Genomic DNA, 15,681 nt, shown 5'->3' with positions numbered 1-15,681 from the left:
AGTTTTATCTGCATTACATGCTTACACTAGATATTGTGTGCAGATTTTTCTCCCTGAGATGCATATATTAATGCATATCCCCTATCTGCATATATTTCCTCCGTAAATTTTTTCCATGTAATTACAGATTGCGAGTGAGTTCCTTGTCAGTGATTTCCAGGTTTCATTTATTATCATCACTGATGGGTGCATGAATACTACAGTGTAGATCCCATCTGAGCACTGAAAGGTTAGTAGGGTCACCTGTTTATTGGGTGATTAGAAGTCAATAACTGAATCATTTATTTTATGGATAGTGATAAAAGCAGTCCCCAGTTGTGGAAGGATCTTCCTTCTCCTACACTACATCTTTACTTTACAAATTTGTTAGCCCTGTGAATCAAAGTCCTGTTCATTATTAATACTGCTCACTGCAGTCCGCCCATCCTGACTAGTGGGTTGATACAAGTAACAGATATTTTCAGTGTGAGTAAGAAGGTCTGATTTCATTAATGGATCCAGGATGTCTAGGCATGGCGTTTTAGAATGTGGGTGTGGGCTACCCCCAACATGAATGCCCACAAATACCACCAAAGGTGGTGGTGGGTTGGATAAGACCTGGGGTAGTTATTGCCACAGCCTGTTTGTTCTTGCTAGAGTTGTAATTATTTGGGGGGATCTGAGTTTCAAAACTCAGATCTGGTTACTACCAAGATTATCAGCTGTGGTAGTTTTGATTTAGAGTTTTGCACCCATAGACTGGTTACTTTTCAAGGTAGTAGAAGTTTGTTAACTACTGTAGTGATGCATGGATCATAGGACATAAAACCATGTACATGGATTAAATGTGCGAGTGGTTGTGAGACAATGTGAAACACCTTCCCACTGATACAAACACCATGAACATTTCTTTCATGGACACTTTGACAGCTTTCCATGAGGATGATAAAGTGCACAGTGAATTATGTGCACAAAAGTAGAGTAATTCACATAACCAGGGTCTTACTTTTATTTTGTAAATTAGTGAATGCTGTTCACCAGACCACTGATATGATTTATGGAATAATTAACAGCAAATTGCAACTCCTTGCTGTTTTCACATTTTTTTAGAACTGTCAAATCATCAGCAAATAAGATAGTTTTATGTGCTTCTACATTTCTGGCAAAGTCTTCAGCTACTTTGCCATTCAATCACTGTAAGTAATGTACTGTTCGCTGATGATGCTGTAGATACTGAAAAGTATCATCATTCAATGGCTTTAGGAGGATACAGGTTGACTTAGAGTGAAGTTCTCTTTGGTGTAATGAATGGCAACTTGGTCAACATGCAAAAATATTGTATGTTAATGTGGGTAAATATCCATGGAAGCTCTGTTTATCTTATTTTATTATAATGATCATTTCTCCTTATGTAGCTGGGTGCCAGAGAAATGTTATCACACACTGAGGAGAAAATAGGTGATATAAATTTCATGAGAGAATCTTGCTGCAGCAAAAACTGTCTTTGTTTTAATGATTGACACTCTAATTTGTGTATCATACCTCTGGAACCCTTTCCCCTGTGGTCCTACAATGAGCTGCCATTCTTTGAACTATTTCAATATTCTCCATTAATCCTATCCGATGTGGGTCCAACACCACACACTGGTACTACAGGAGAGGGCCGACAAGTGCAGTACAAGCAGAGTCTTTAGTAGACCCATTGTATCCTCTTAAGTGTGCTGCCAATAAACCACCCTCTTTGGCTTGTATTCACCACAGCAGTTATTCGTGATCCTAATCCCTAAGTATTTAGTTGAATTTACAGCCTATGGATTTGTGTGATTTATCATGTAGCCGAAATTCAGTGGGTTTCTTTCTGTACCCATGCAGATAATATCACACTTTTCCTTACTGAAAGACAATTGCCATTTTTTGCACCATACAGGTAAGGTGTCTAAATTATTTAGCAGTTGGGTTTGCTCATCTGACAACTTCCAGAGGGCTGCCCAGATTGTCTCCTAAACCATTTATGTAGTTCAGGAACTGGAGAGGGGCTGTAACACTTCTTTGGTGAATGACAGAATGTCAGATAATACTTGTGTTTTACTCAATGACTTTCTGTCAGTTACTATGAACTGTGACCTCTGCAACAGGATATCACAAATCCCATTGTGTAATTGAGATAATACTCCAAAAGCACACAGTTTTATTAGAAGTTACGTGTTAGGAATGGTGTCAAAAACTAACTGGACATCTACAAATATGGAATCAGTTGGACATCACTTGTCAATAGCACTCATTACTTTGTGTGAATAAAGAACTAGCCGTGTTTCACAAGAACAGTATTTTCTGAATCTGTGTTGGACATTTGTCAATAAATCATTTTCTTTGAGGTAATTCATAATGGTCAAATGCAGTATATGTTCTAAAATCCTAATGCGAGTCAATGTCAGTGATACGTAGCTGTATTTGAGCAGATCACTCCTATTTCCTTTATTGGCTTCATGTGTGACTTGTGCTACCTTCCAGACCTCAGGTATGGATCTGTCGACAAGTGAGCAGTTGCATATGATTGGTAAGTGTGATGGTAAATAATGGGCTGTTGCATCAGGTGACTTGGAAAGGAGCCTGATTTGTGTACATTCTGGACTAGAGGCCTTGCCTTTATTAAGTGATTAGATAAGCTGCTGCACTATAGCAAATATATCTATTTCCAGTTTACTCATATTAGCAGTTGTTCTCAATTCAAGTTCTGGAATATTTGCTTAATCTTCTTTGGTAAAGGAATTTTCAAAAACCTTGTTTAGTAGCTCTGCTTTAGTAGCACTTCATCAGCAACACCACCATTGTTATCATGGATCGAAGGTATTGACTGCATTGTACTAGTAGCGTACTTTTGATATGAACAGAATCTCTGTGGGCTTTCTGTAGGATTTCATTGTAAAAACTATTAAAGGCAGCTCACATTGAAGTTAATGCAAAATCTCAAACTTCTTTAAAACTTTGCCGATCTTGAGGATTTTGTATGCTTTTAAGTTTGATGTGCTTTTCTTTATTCCTTCTGCAACAGTGTTCTGACCTGTTTTGTATACAATGGAAGACCACTAACACTAATTAATTTTATATAAAAACAAAGATGAGGTGACTTACCGAACAAAAGCACTGGCAGGTCGATAGACACACAAACAAACACAAACATACACACAAAATTCAAGCTTTCGCAACAAACTGTTGCCTCATCAGGAAAGAGGGAAGGAGAGGGGAAGACGAAAGGAAGTGGGTTTTAAGGGAAAGGGTAAGGAGTCATTCCAATCCCGGGAGCGGAAAGACTTACCTTAGGGGGAAAGAAGGACAGGTATACACTCGTACACACGCACATATCCATCCACACATACAGACACAAGCAGACATATTTAAATATGTCTGCTTGTGTCTGTATGTGTGGATGGATATGTGCGTGTGTACGAGTGTATACCTGTCCTTTTTACCCCCTAAGGTAAGTCTTTCCGCTCCCGGGATTGGAATGACTCCTTACCCTTTCCCTTAAAACCCACTTCCTTTCGTCTTCCCCTCTCCTTCCCTCTTTCCTGATGAGGCAACAGTTTGTTGCGAAAGCTTGAATTTTGTGTGTATGTTTGTGTTTGTTTGTGTGTCTATCGACCTGCCAGCACTTTTGTTCGGTAAGTCACTTCATCTTTGTTTTTATATATAATTTTTCCCACGTGGAATGTTTCCTTCCATTATATTGATAACACTAATTAATTTGGTATATATTTCTCAACTGTCATCAATACTATTTTTTTGAATCCAAGCTACACCTAGTGTGTGCTTATATAGTCAGATTGGAATATGTGGAAAATGTTACTCAGAAAGGCGTCAACATAATTTTTATTTGCATTTTATAAATACATGTATTTTTTGCTACTTTGTGGTGGGTTTGGATGTATTGAGTCTCTCTAAAACAATATTCTACTACATCTACATTGATACTCCGCAAGCCACCCAACGGTGTGTGGCGGAGGGCACTTTACGTGCCACTGTCATTACCTCCCTTTCCTGTTCCAGTCGCGTATGGTTCGCGGGAAGAACGACTGTCTGAAAGCCTCCGTGCGCGCTCTAATCTCTCTAATTTTACATTCGTGATCTCCTCGGGAAGTATAAGTAGGGGGAAGCAATTTATTCGATACCTCATCCAGAAACGCACCCTCTCGAAACCTGGCGAGCAAGCTACACCGCGATGCAGAGCGCCTCTCTTGCAGAGTCTGCCACTTGTGGTCACTAATCCCAATATGAGTCATGACACTCTCTATTATTTGCTCAGGGTTATGTGTTGCTAAGGGGTCATGGTTTGACAACCATTTGCACTTTGAGTGAGCTGCTGAACTAATTGTTCAACATAATTTTCTGAGAAAGTGTTCAGTATGATTTTGTTTTTTATGCCTACCACTTTAAACAGGTACCTTCAGGAGTATTTTAAGGGAAGATGGAACTCATAACCAGCTATAATGGTATGAGTGGGGTACCTATATGAATTAAGTTTTCTTTGAACATTTCAGTAGCTGTATCATTTGAGCCAGGGTGTCCCTAAAAGGAGCTAATTATTAATTTATTCCAGTTATCAACTATACTTTTCAGCAAAATTGGAGTACATAGTTCCTGTCTGTAAGTATGGGTAGTGGTTAAACTACTTCTGACAGCAGTAAATACTCCACTACCAACTTATTTAATCTATCCTTACTGAACCTAGTTAAATCATTCATAAAAATTGCATCCGAAATTACTTGCTCTAGCCAGCATTGTATACCAATAATGTTTTGAGCTTCAGTGTCTCCTTTTAGCACTTGGAGCTCTAGTTCTTTACTGACACAGCTGTGACAGTTTACAGCTCATTATCAAGTGTGGTGGGTTTGAACTAATTGTTCAACATAATTTTCTGAGAAAGTGTTCAGTATGATTTTGTTTTTTATGCCTACCACTTTAAACAGGTACCTTCAGGAGTATTTTAAGGGAAGATGGAACTCATAACCAGCTATAATGGTATGAGTGGGGTACCTATCTGAATTAAGTTTTCTTTGAACATTTCAGTAGCTGTATCATTTGAGCCAGGGTGTCCCTAAAAGGAGCTAATTATTAATTTATTCCAGTTATCAACTATACTTTTCAGCAAAATTGGAGTACATAGTTCCTGTCTGTAAGTATGGGTAGTGGTTAAACTACTTCTGACAGCAGTAAATACTCCACTACCAACTTATTTAATCTATCCTTACTGAACCTAGTTAAATCATTCATAAAAATTGCATCCGAAATTACTTGCTCTAGCCAGCATTGTATACCAATAATGTTTTGAGCTTCAGTGCCTCCTTTTAGCACTTGGAGCTCTAGTTCTTTACTGACACAGCTGTGACAGTTTACAGCTCATTATCAAGTGTTGTTAGGTCTACCTTCATCCTGTGTTTCCACTGCACGCTTTCAGACTGATGCCTACTCTGTAGTTTCCCAAGACCCTCTGCCCTTAAAATTCACCCAGTTCCCACCACACAGCCCCTGCTACTTGTTTTGTTGCCTCCCATATATAGTGGACTCCAGAGCTGTTAAGCAACACCCAGAATCACACTACTTGATGCAGCAAGTCGAGGAATCTGCAGCCTACAAAGCCTCAGAACTGTCTCAGCCTGTGGTAGCGAGACAATTGGAGGCACTGAATGAAAGGACCACAGTCAGATATGTTGATGATGCTACAGATGGTGAGCTCTGCCTTCATCTCACAACCAAGACTGGAAGTCTTTACTCCAAAACAACACACATATTTTGTTCTGACATGAGCCACCACCTGCAGTTAGCTGCACCCTGTGCTCTTTGTGGCATCTGGAAGCAACCTTGCCACATCTGGAATGACTCCTCTTGATATGCACAATGGATTGCTTCCAATTCTTAGTAGCCATATCTGTAAAATGTCCCCATTGTGCGGGACCTCACAATTACCAGTAATCCTGCCATCTGTAAATTCACAGACTTTGCAGACCAAGAGGCATTCTCTGGAACAGGGTAACCCTCTAATTTGCTTCTCAGAAAGACTCTTACTGCCTGCATCACCTCGGAACTGTCTCCCACTCGACTACAGGTGAGGGGTCAATCTCAGTGCAGGCAGCACGCAGGGTGGCCACAGTAGTGGACAGATTGGGGGACACATGTCTCATGCTGGATATCACACAGATCCCTTCGTTTGACCCTCCACCCCACTGTAAATCCCATTTGCAACAACCTCAAGCTGCATGACTGATCACTGTGTTCAGGTTCTAGCCAAGTTGGTGACCCTTCGCTCACAGCTCCAGGGCAATGGCTTCACAGTTCTTATCCATACTAAGGAGGGTGGTGATATACATGAAATATAATAGATTTAACTAGAGTGTGTTTTTTTATGTGTCAGGCTCAGTTCCATGTTTCATTAACTGCTTAAAGAGCATAGGGAAAATCTGGGATAAGTCACATATAAAGAGAAGCTGTCTAAACTCGCAGCACAAAATGGTGTCGTTGGTGCACTGTTACAGTAGTGAAAGCTGTCTCTTGCCACATAATACACATCAATTAAATATCTAGGCTTAATTTTGCAAATCAACATGAAATGGAATGAACACGTAAGTACACTAGTAAAGAAGGTAAATGTTTGCTGGAAGAATAACAAGTAACTGTAGTTCATCTCTAAAGGAGACCACATATAGAGTACTTCTCTGATCCATTCTTAACTACCTCTAGACTGTTTTGAATCCAAACCAGCTCAGAGTAAATGAAGACATCAAAACCATCCAGAAGCATGCTGCTAGATTTGTTACTAGTAGGTTTAATCAACACATGACTGAGGTATAGATGCTTCATGATGCTGACTGTAGACTGATTCTAATACTACCAATGTACATTTCATGTAAGAAGCACAAAGAAAAAATAAGATAGATTAGGTCTCGTATGGAGGAATATAGATATTCCTTTTTTCCCCACACTCCACTTGTGAGTGAAACAGGAGAGGGAATGGTTAAGAGTGGTGTAAGATACCTACAACATGCCCCATAGAGTGGCTTTTTGAGTATGTATGTATGTAGAGGTAGCTGTACCCCAGTCAAGTCACTTGTTCAATGTATTTCAGGAATAAGTGGATCCACATATTTGAACACTGTTCCATATGGGGTCTTTCAGTCTTTCTAACATGGTTTCATGTTTAACTGTGACAAATGTTTCTGACAAATTTAAAATCCCTGTGTTGTTAATTGCTTATTATCCATGAGATTTAATGAGGCAGTTCTTTTTGAAAATCTGGAATTCTAAAGGAATTACATTTTACCTGGAAAATCAGAGAAATCTCAAGTAATTTCAGAAATGGCATTAAATTTCAATGCTAGTTTGAAAACACACAATTCCCTGACATTTTAATTTCTTGAGTTTCATAAATCTCAAATTTTAAAATACTTATAATTTGAAAATATCTTAATTACATGAGCATTATTCCAGATGAATTAACAATGTTTATAAACTGCATTGTTCTCAGCCAAGAGGTAAGAGAAAAGTCATTGTGAAATACTTCATCTCTCCCTGCTCATTGATAATTATCAGGAACTTATGATAAAATCTTGCTCCCCAGAACTGAAATTCTCAGGAAATGTTTTTCTTTCTTTTTTCAAATTTGAGCTGTTTAAGAAGTCACAAATTCACAAGGGCAATATCAACATAGACTTTATGTAAGAATGAGAAACAATTTTTTTCCAGTGTAAATAAATTGGAAACCAATTCATACAGAAGAATGTTACATGTAAAGGAAAGGAGGGGGTTATCAAATACTATTTGTTTTATGTAAATAACTGTGGAGATAATTATCCAAGATGAAAGGTAGATATATTTATAGGAAAGGTAGATAGACTTATTGGAAATTTGTCTGTTTAAGTCTCTTTACAAATTAATTTGATTCAGAAATAAAATGCACGAGTAATTTTTGAAGAAATGAAACTAACTGAAAACAAATACTGCAAACAACAAAATATTCAACAGAACTCCAAAGCAAATGACAAACACAAACATTCAGTTATGATACCAACAAACTGCAAACAAAAATTAACAGCTCAAGTACCAAAAACAAACAAAAACCGAAGACTGAATCCAATTAAACTGAATCAGTACCATACAATATCCCCAACACAACCACATCCGTCAAAAGTATCAATCATTACTAATGGCAACATGCTCATTAGAAAACAATCCATTTCAAATATGCCACACCTCCATGACCGCACATTTGAAAAAAGCAGACCAATATTTGTAAGAATCAAAGTTATAAATGAGATCACTACTTGTTTCACTCGCAACTATTTAAGTTGTGCACTAAGTAGCTGGCCTACCTAGCCCTTACATAAACAGTCAAATAATTGTAAGAAACATTATACCTATAATCACTAACTGTTCCACATGCAACAATTTAAATTGTGATATTAAATTTCGGGCTAACCTTATCCTCGCATGTCATGCCAGATGCAGAAGGAAACAGGCAAATATTTGTGAGAACAGGAATATAAATATCACTTCTACTATATAGTTTTCCTAGCAAGAATTTAAGCTGTGCTCTCAGGTTCCATCCTGGCAACACCCTCATAAGTCACAACATATTTGGAATAAAGAGCATAGTAACTGCTGTAACTATGATGTTTGTAATCTAAGACATCCACAGAAAACGTACAACAGGCCACTTAAATCCTGATCATTATAAACTCATGACCTCACACAATATGCCATGGGCCAAGGGGGACAGGTGGAATCTGATCTTTCTCTCTGCACTCAGTGAACAAACTGATGACATTCAAATGAATAATGTAGTGATGAACTACACGATGATTTCTGTTGCTTTCAATGAGAGGAGGCACTGCTCCCAGCCTATTGAATGCAAATGTCACTGTTGATCACACATCAGTTATTGAGACTTCCTGATTGTGATACATTGTTTGCTCTGAGTTTCACAAACATTAGATCTTTCTCCACTTTTCACAATTCAAACAACTTTCACAAGACTCAGACCCACATGCAAAATCCAACACACAACTTCATAACAATCACTAAGAAGTTCAAAGAAAGAAATGACACATTTTGTAAAAGCTCATAACAACTTAAGCATGATGTTCACTCACTTGGTTGAAGTTATTTCATGTTCTTTATGTTGCTTATGTATCTGTGGATCATTTCTTACAATGATATTGGATACTTCATGTTTACATAAAGCCCACTTATACACAGTGAAAAAATACAGTGGTATAGATCAATTTGTGTATGACTCTAACCTATATTTGCTAATTACAAAAAGATAGTAAATATACATATATTTTATATAATTTTCACAAAAAATATCATTAAAAGTACATTATAGAAGGCACCAATGATAATATAGTTCATTTTTCTGTAAGTCTTTCTTCACCCAGCACTCCAAGAAAAAAAGACAAAGAGGAGAGATAAGCAGCAGCGGTGTTTTGTCACAAAATATAATTTCGTACATCAGATATACTTAAATAGTGTGTCAGTATACATTGCAAATGGAAACTGCAACAAATCTAAAACAGAATCACTTCAATTTTTTATTTCAAGGTATTCCTTTCCACTTTAACGGCAAATACTGATTAGATGGCTTTTTCATTTTCTTTTAAAAAGAGAGAAACTTTCTGTCATCTTTATACACTGTGGTAAACTGTTGTGCAGTATGCATCCAGAATTTACAGGTTCTTTGTCTGTTAATTTTAGCCTACTTCCTTCTATATGATAGTCATTTTTATTCTTGTATTATGTTCCTGATATTCTCCATTTAGCAATGTAGTACATTTAGTTTTTAAGTAGATAATTGTTTCATATATAGAGGGTTATTATAGTTAAACTTTCACGCCACTGTAGAAATAACACCACTAGTCAGAATGACAGCAAATTGCAATGGAATATCATTGGAGAAGGGGAAAAACATATGGGAGAGGAAAAATAAGTACTTATAAAATGTAGCAATAGATGGCACTGTAAGCATCATAATTTAATAGTGGTCAACTGCAAATGACAAATGCATCATACAACAATGCCTAAAGTGTACATCTGACATTAAACAAACTGTACTGCTCAGTGTGCATGGGTGTACAGATATGATGCTGTTAGTTGTGTAAGCCCATCCACCACTACAATGTCATATAACATCCGATGGAAAAAATAGGTTTTTAACTATCCTGAGGCCAAAAACTGCATAAAAAGCACCAGTGAAAGTCAAATCGATTATTAATATCCATGTGGCTGGCACAAAACATGTTCAATATGCTGTCCACCAGTTCCTGCAACAAGTTGAAATCAAGAAACAGCATGTTCCACAACTGATCGAAGTGTTTCTGGAGTTACATTCAGAATGTGTTGCACAATATGTACCTTCAATGCAGCTAAGTTTGTGACTTTTGGCTGTGGGGCTATCTGAAAGATGTTGTATTCAGTGCTCTGATTGCAAAGATTAAGATCATGTAATAGGGAAATGGCAGCTGTTAATTCTAGTATTTCCGAAATGGTGTTTCAGCAGCTGCTTAACTGAATTTGCAATGTGTGGAGGTGCAAAATCTTGCATAAAAATGATCCCATCCACACTGTTGGGAAGCTGGAATGACATGGTTGTGCGAAAGATTCAAATGGTTCAAATGGCTCTGAGCACTATGGGACTCAACATCTTAGGTCATAAGTCCCCTAGAACTTAGAACTACTTAAACCTAACTAACCTAAGAACATCACACACACCCATGCCCGAGGCAGGATTCGAACCTGCGACCATAGCAGTCCTGTGCGAAAGAGACTCATAACACTTACCAGTGACAGTACAGCTAACAGGACTGAAAGCACCTGTCTCTTCAAAAAAAATATGGCCCTGTGATAAATGATACCATAAACCACCACCACACAGTTACCTTTTCAGGGTGAAGTATTATTGGTTGATATGCCTGTGGATTTTCCATTGCCCATATTTGACAATTCTGTGTATTGACACATCCTGTCAGATTGAAGTGGGCTCTGGCTGTCCACAAAATCTTTCATGGCCAATCTTTGTCCTAGAATTTCTTGCTTGCATGGAAGTGGACAAAGGACTCTTTTACTGGCAGGTCAACAGGAAGCAACTCGTGCACATGGGTAATTTTGAATGGACACCAAAGAAGGATGTTTCATAGAATTTTATGCACCGTGCTCATGGGTATGTCCAACGGCCAGCGAATTCTCCATACACTGAATATTTGTTCACCACCAGTCATCTCTTGCATTGCTGTGGCCACTGCTTCCATTGATGTCAAATCAATTCATTTCCTCCCTCTACCAGGTTGCACACCAAAAGAACCTGTCTTTTCGAATTTCCAAGTAATTTTCTCCACACCCACGGCAGTCATCTGTCCAACGCCTTTTTTCAAACCCTTCAGTGTCCAGAACTACTGCAGAGCAACATGTGCACAGTCATCATTCTTGTAATACAGCTTTACAAGCAGAGCATGATCCTGCATTGAGATAGTCACGGTGAATGTCAAAGATGCGAATGGAGAAAAGGCAATCTACCCAGCATGTTTATACCTTCAGTGGGTCATGCACACAACACGTGTTTTCATTTACGTATTCTGGAACATACAGCACCATTTATTGATCAATTTTCACACTTTTTTTTTCTTGTGCCATATGTTTTTTCCTCCTTTGATAATATTCAATTGCAATTTGTTATCATCCTCACCAGTGATGTTATTTCTACACCGTTTTGAGAGTTTAGCTTTAATTATAAACACACAGTATATACTGACGCTACTGTTAAAAATTTTAGCTCCCTGAATTTATTTCTGAAGGATTCTCTAGGTGATACTTTTGCAATGCAACATACTGCTCTCTTTTGTAATCTTAATACCCTTTGTGTGTGCACATTTGCACCAATTCTTGAAACCAGGATGCCATATTTGAGGTGCAAATGGAGTAGTCCACAGTACATTGCTTGAAGAGTTTGTATATTTACCAACTTTGGCATTTTTCTCATCAGAATTATGCTTGAACTTACTTTGCTGCAAATGTTATTTATGTGACTCACCCATGTCATATACCTATCCACTGTTACAACTAGAAATTTATTCTGTCTGTCTCTTTTAGTTGTAGACGAACCTGGCAGTGATGTCCAAAGTATGTTTTTTGTTTGCATGTATCTGCATACATGTTGTTTTGTTTCCATTTATAAAGAGACTGTTTTCCCTGAAATAATTGTTTCCACTTTTCATTATCAGCGAAGCCTTCTCTTGCAGGTCATCTGGTTTAGAACTGGTAATAACAATTGAATGCCACCTGCATACATGACTAAACTATCAGGTTCTGATTTGGTCATATCATTGACATACAGAATGAAAAGTAGCGGACCAAGGATGGGCTCTTGAGGAATTCCATATATCACAATTTCAAAATTTCAAAAGACACCTGTAATTTTATTTTTTATATTTTGCTTTATTTCTACACATTGCTTTCTATTTTCCAGAAGTGATTTAAGGATGTCTACTGCTTTCCCCCTTATACCATAACAATGTAGCTTTTCTAATAGGTTGTCATTGCGTACACAATCAGATGCTTTATATAGGTCCAGGAACATACTGCAGACTTTTTTCGAGTCACCAAATGCTTTAGTTACAGGTGTTACGAATTCAGGTACTGCTGTTTTGATAGATTTGCCCATTTTGAATCCATGTTGTTCATCATTAAGAATACTGCATGTTTGTATAAAATTTAATATTCTGTCTTCTATTATGGTTTCTAGTATTTTAGATAGTACGGGTGTAATAGTGATAGGTCTGTAATTTCCTCAGTTGTTTGTGCCGCCTCCTTTATGTATAGGGATTACCTTACTCTTTTTCAGTCACATTGGAAATATTCCTTTTTCTATAGGTAAGTTTATTACACAGCCTAATGACTTTACACCCACCATAAACAGCATTTAATTAGTTTAGTGGATATACCATCTAGTCCCTCAATGTTTTTTTGTTTTCAGACGGTGTATTATTTGTACTATTTCTGATTCATTAGTGGGAGTCAGGAATAAGCATTTTGTCTCATATGGAATGTTTATTGTGTTTATTTTGGAAGTATTATTTTGAGTCATTAATTTGTCCCCAATTTAAACATAATGTCTGTTTAAAGTATTGCGGACTTTTGTGCATCCCTGAGTTACCTGCCATTTAACTCAAGCATTATGTTTTCTGCGTTTTCCATGACTACACCTTTCATTTCTTCCTTTATTATTTATTGTTGAGGTTGCTATCACATTTTCATAATATTTTGATTTTGTATCTTTTATCAGGTTGGTGTATGTTTTTTTCTTTTCCCTACATGCATTCCTATTTTCTTGGGTTGGCCTTAACCAACAATTTTCATACATACTTTTCACCTCTTCCCTCTTCCTTTTTACCGCTACTGTCACTCAATTTTTATTTCCCTACATACAAATTGATATGCATCTATGTTATGACAGTGATGGCCTTAACTAACAATTTTCATACATGCTTTTCACCTCTTCCTTTTAACATCTACTGTGACCCAATTTTTATTTCCCTACTTGCTAATGGACATGCAATATCAATGTAATGGCAGTCTGCCTAAACTTTTTAAATATTTTTTCTGGCTTCCTATGTTGCTGGATAATTCAACTAGAACCCTATACTGGTCTAACATATTTTTGCACAGAATTTGCTTACCATAGTTGTTTCTGTGCAGGCAAATCTCTGTGAAATGTTCCCTCACTGAACTTGTTGCTTCGATAAATGTAACATTATAGAAACTGCTACATGTCTTACTGACTTTTCTGTTTGTGTTGATAATTTCCCAGTTTACACTTGAAGCTTCTGTCAGATCGTACCTGTATGGAATGCTTCCAACATATCGGAATGTACAAGTTTTCCTAAAGATTGTCTTAGAGCCCTGGTTGAATTTACACTTTTGTTCTTGTATCCATCATTTCCTCCTCCTATAATAACACATTTGGGACCTTTTGTTTCTGTTGCTATTGAACTAGAAATAATCACATGGTTACAGTTTGAAAGTGAACATATATGCTTTTATTAACATGCACAGAACGAATGTAACACAATTGAATGAAAAACACAACCATGTTAATAGGAACGCCTATAAAAGCATCCGTAGCAGCTGCAACAAAGATAAATATGTATCAGAGGCATCGATTCTAAATTCCAACACCCCCACTAGAAGCAATGTCTCTCACTACTTCTTTCTCGGAGTCCAAATTCTTATGTTAGTTGATGACGTCTGGTTCTTGGCAGTGGCTTTGTCATCATATCTGCAAGGATTCCATTTGTGGAAATTTGCTCCACTGCGATTTCTCATGTATCTATCTTTTCCCTTATGAAAATATACCTGATGTCAAAGTGTTTAGTGTGACCTTTGTATCCACTTGTCTTTGCCAGATCAACTGCACCTTTGTTGTCACAAAACAATCTTATTTGCCCTCTTTTGGGAAAGGGGATATCTCTCTTTGCAGATGTTGCAGCCAAAGCGCTTCTGACATGCAGAAGTTAAAGCCATATATTCTGTTTCTGTCATCGAGAGAACTACTGTTGTTTGTTTTTATACTATTCCATGAAATTGCTGCACCTTGTTACATAAATAAAAAAGCAATGGTTGATTTTCTATCCCCTATGTCCCCAGCCCAGTTGGCATCAGTGTCATCTGTGATGTCATGATCTTCTTTGGAAAATTGTAGCTTGAAGTCTTTAGTTCGCTTTAGATACCTTAGAATTCTATTTACAGCTTGCCAGTGCGATATTCCAGGATTATTATTAAACCAACACACAACTCTAATTGCGTATGCTAGATCTGGTCTAGTACCTAGTTGTGCATACATTAAGCTATGTATGGCTTCTTTATGTTGGACTTCATGTTATGTCCGTCTCTGTCTGCTTGACAATAACCAAGTATTAAATCATCAAATGAGCCCAAAAACGGAGTGGATACTGGATTACAGTCTTTCATGTTATACTCTCATAAAATCTGATTTATATAATGAGTCTGATCCAACCATAAAAATCCAAGCTTACGATCTCTTGTCATGGGCTAATGACTTTACTACCCACTGTAAACAGCATTTAATTAGTTTAGTGGATATACCATCTAATCTAGAATGAAATTTTCACTCTACAGCAGAGTGTGCACTGATATGAAACTTCCTGGCAGATTAAAACTGTGTGCTGGACCAAGACTCGAACTCGGGACCTTTGCCTTTCACGGGCAAGCGCTCTACTGACTGAGCTACCCAAGCACGACTCACGCCCCGTCCTCACAGCTTTAATTCCGCCAGTACCTCGTCTCCTACCTTCCAAACTTCACAGAAGCTCTCCTGCGAACCTTGCAGAACTAGCACTCCTGGAAGAAAGGATATTGCGGAGACATGGCTTAGCCACAGCCTGAGGGATGTTTCTAGAATGAAATTTTCACTCTACAGCAGAGTGTGTGCTGATATGAAACTTGAGTCGTGCTTGGGTAGCTCAGTCGGTAGAGCGATTGCCCACGAAAGCCAAAGGTCCCGAGTTCAAGTCTCGGTCCGGCACACAGTTTTAATCTGCCAGGAAGTTTCATATCAGTGCACACTCCACTGTAGAGTGAAAATTTCATTCTAGAAACATCCCCCAGGCTGTGGCTAAGCCATGTCTCCGCAGTATCCTT

Source organism: Schistocerca serialis, chromosome 3, assembly GCF_023864345.2.
Source record: "Schistocerca serialis cubense isolate TAMUIC-IGC-003099 chromosome 3, iqSchSeri2.2, whole genome shotgun sequence".
NCBI lineage: Eukaryota > Metazoa > Arthropoda > Insecta > Orthoptera > Acrididae > Schistocerca > Schistocerca serialis.
This window is presented reverse-complemented; position numbering follows the sequence as displayed.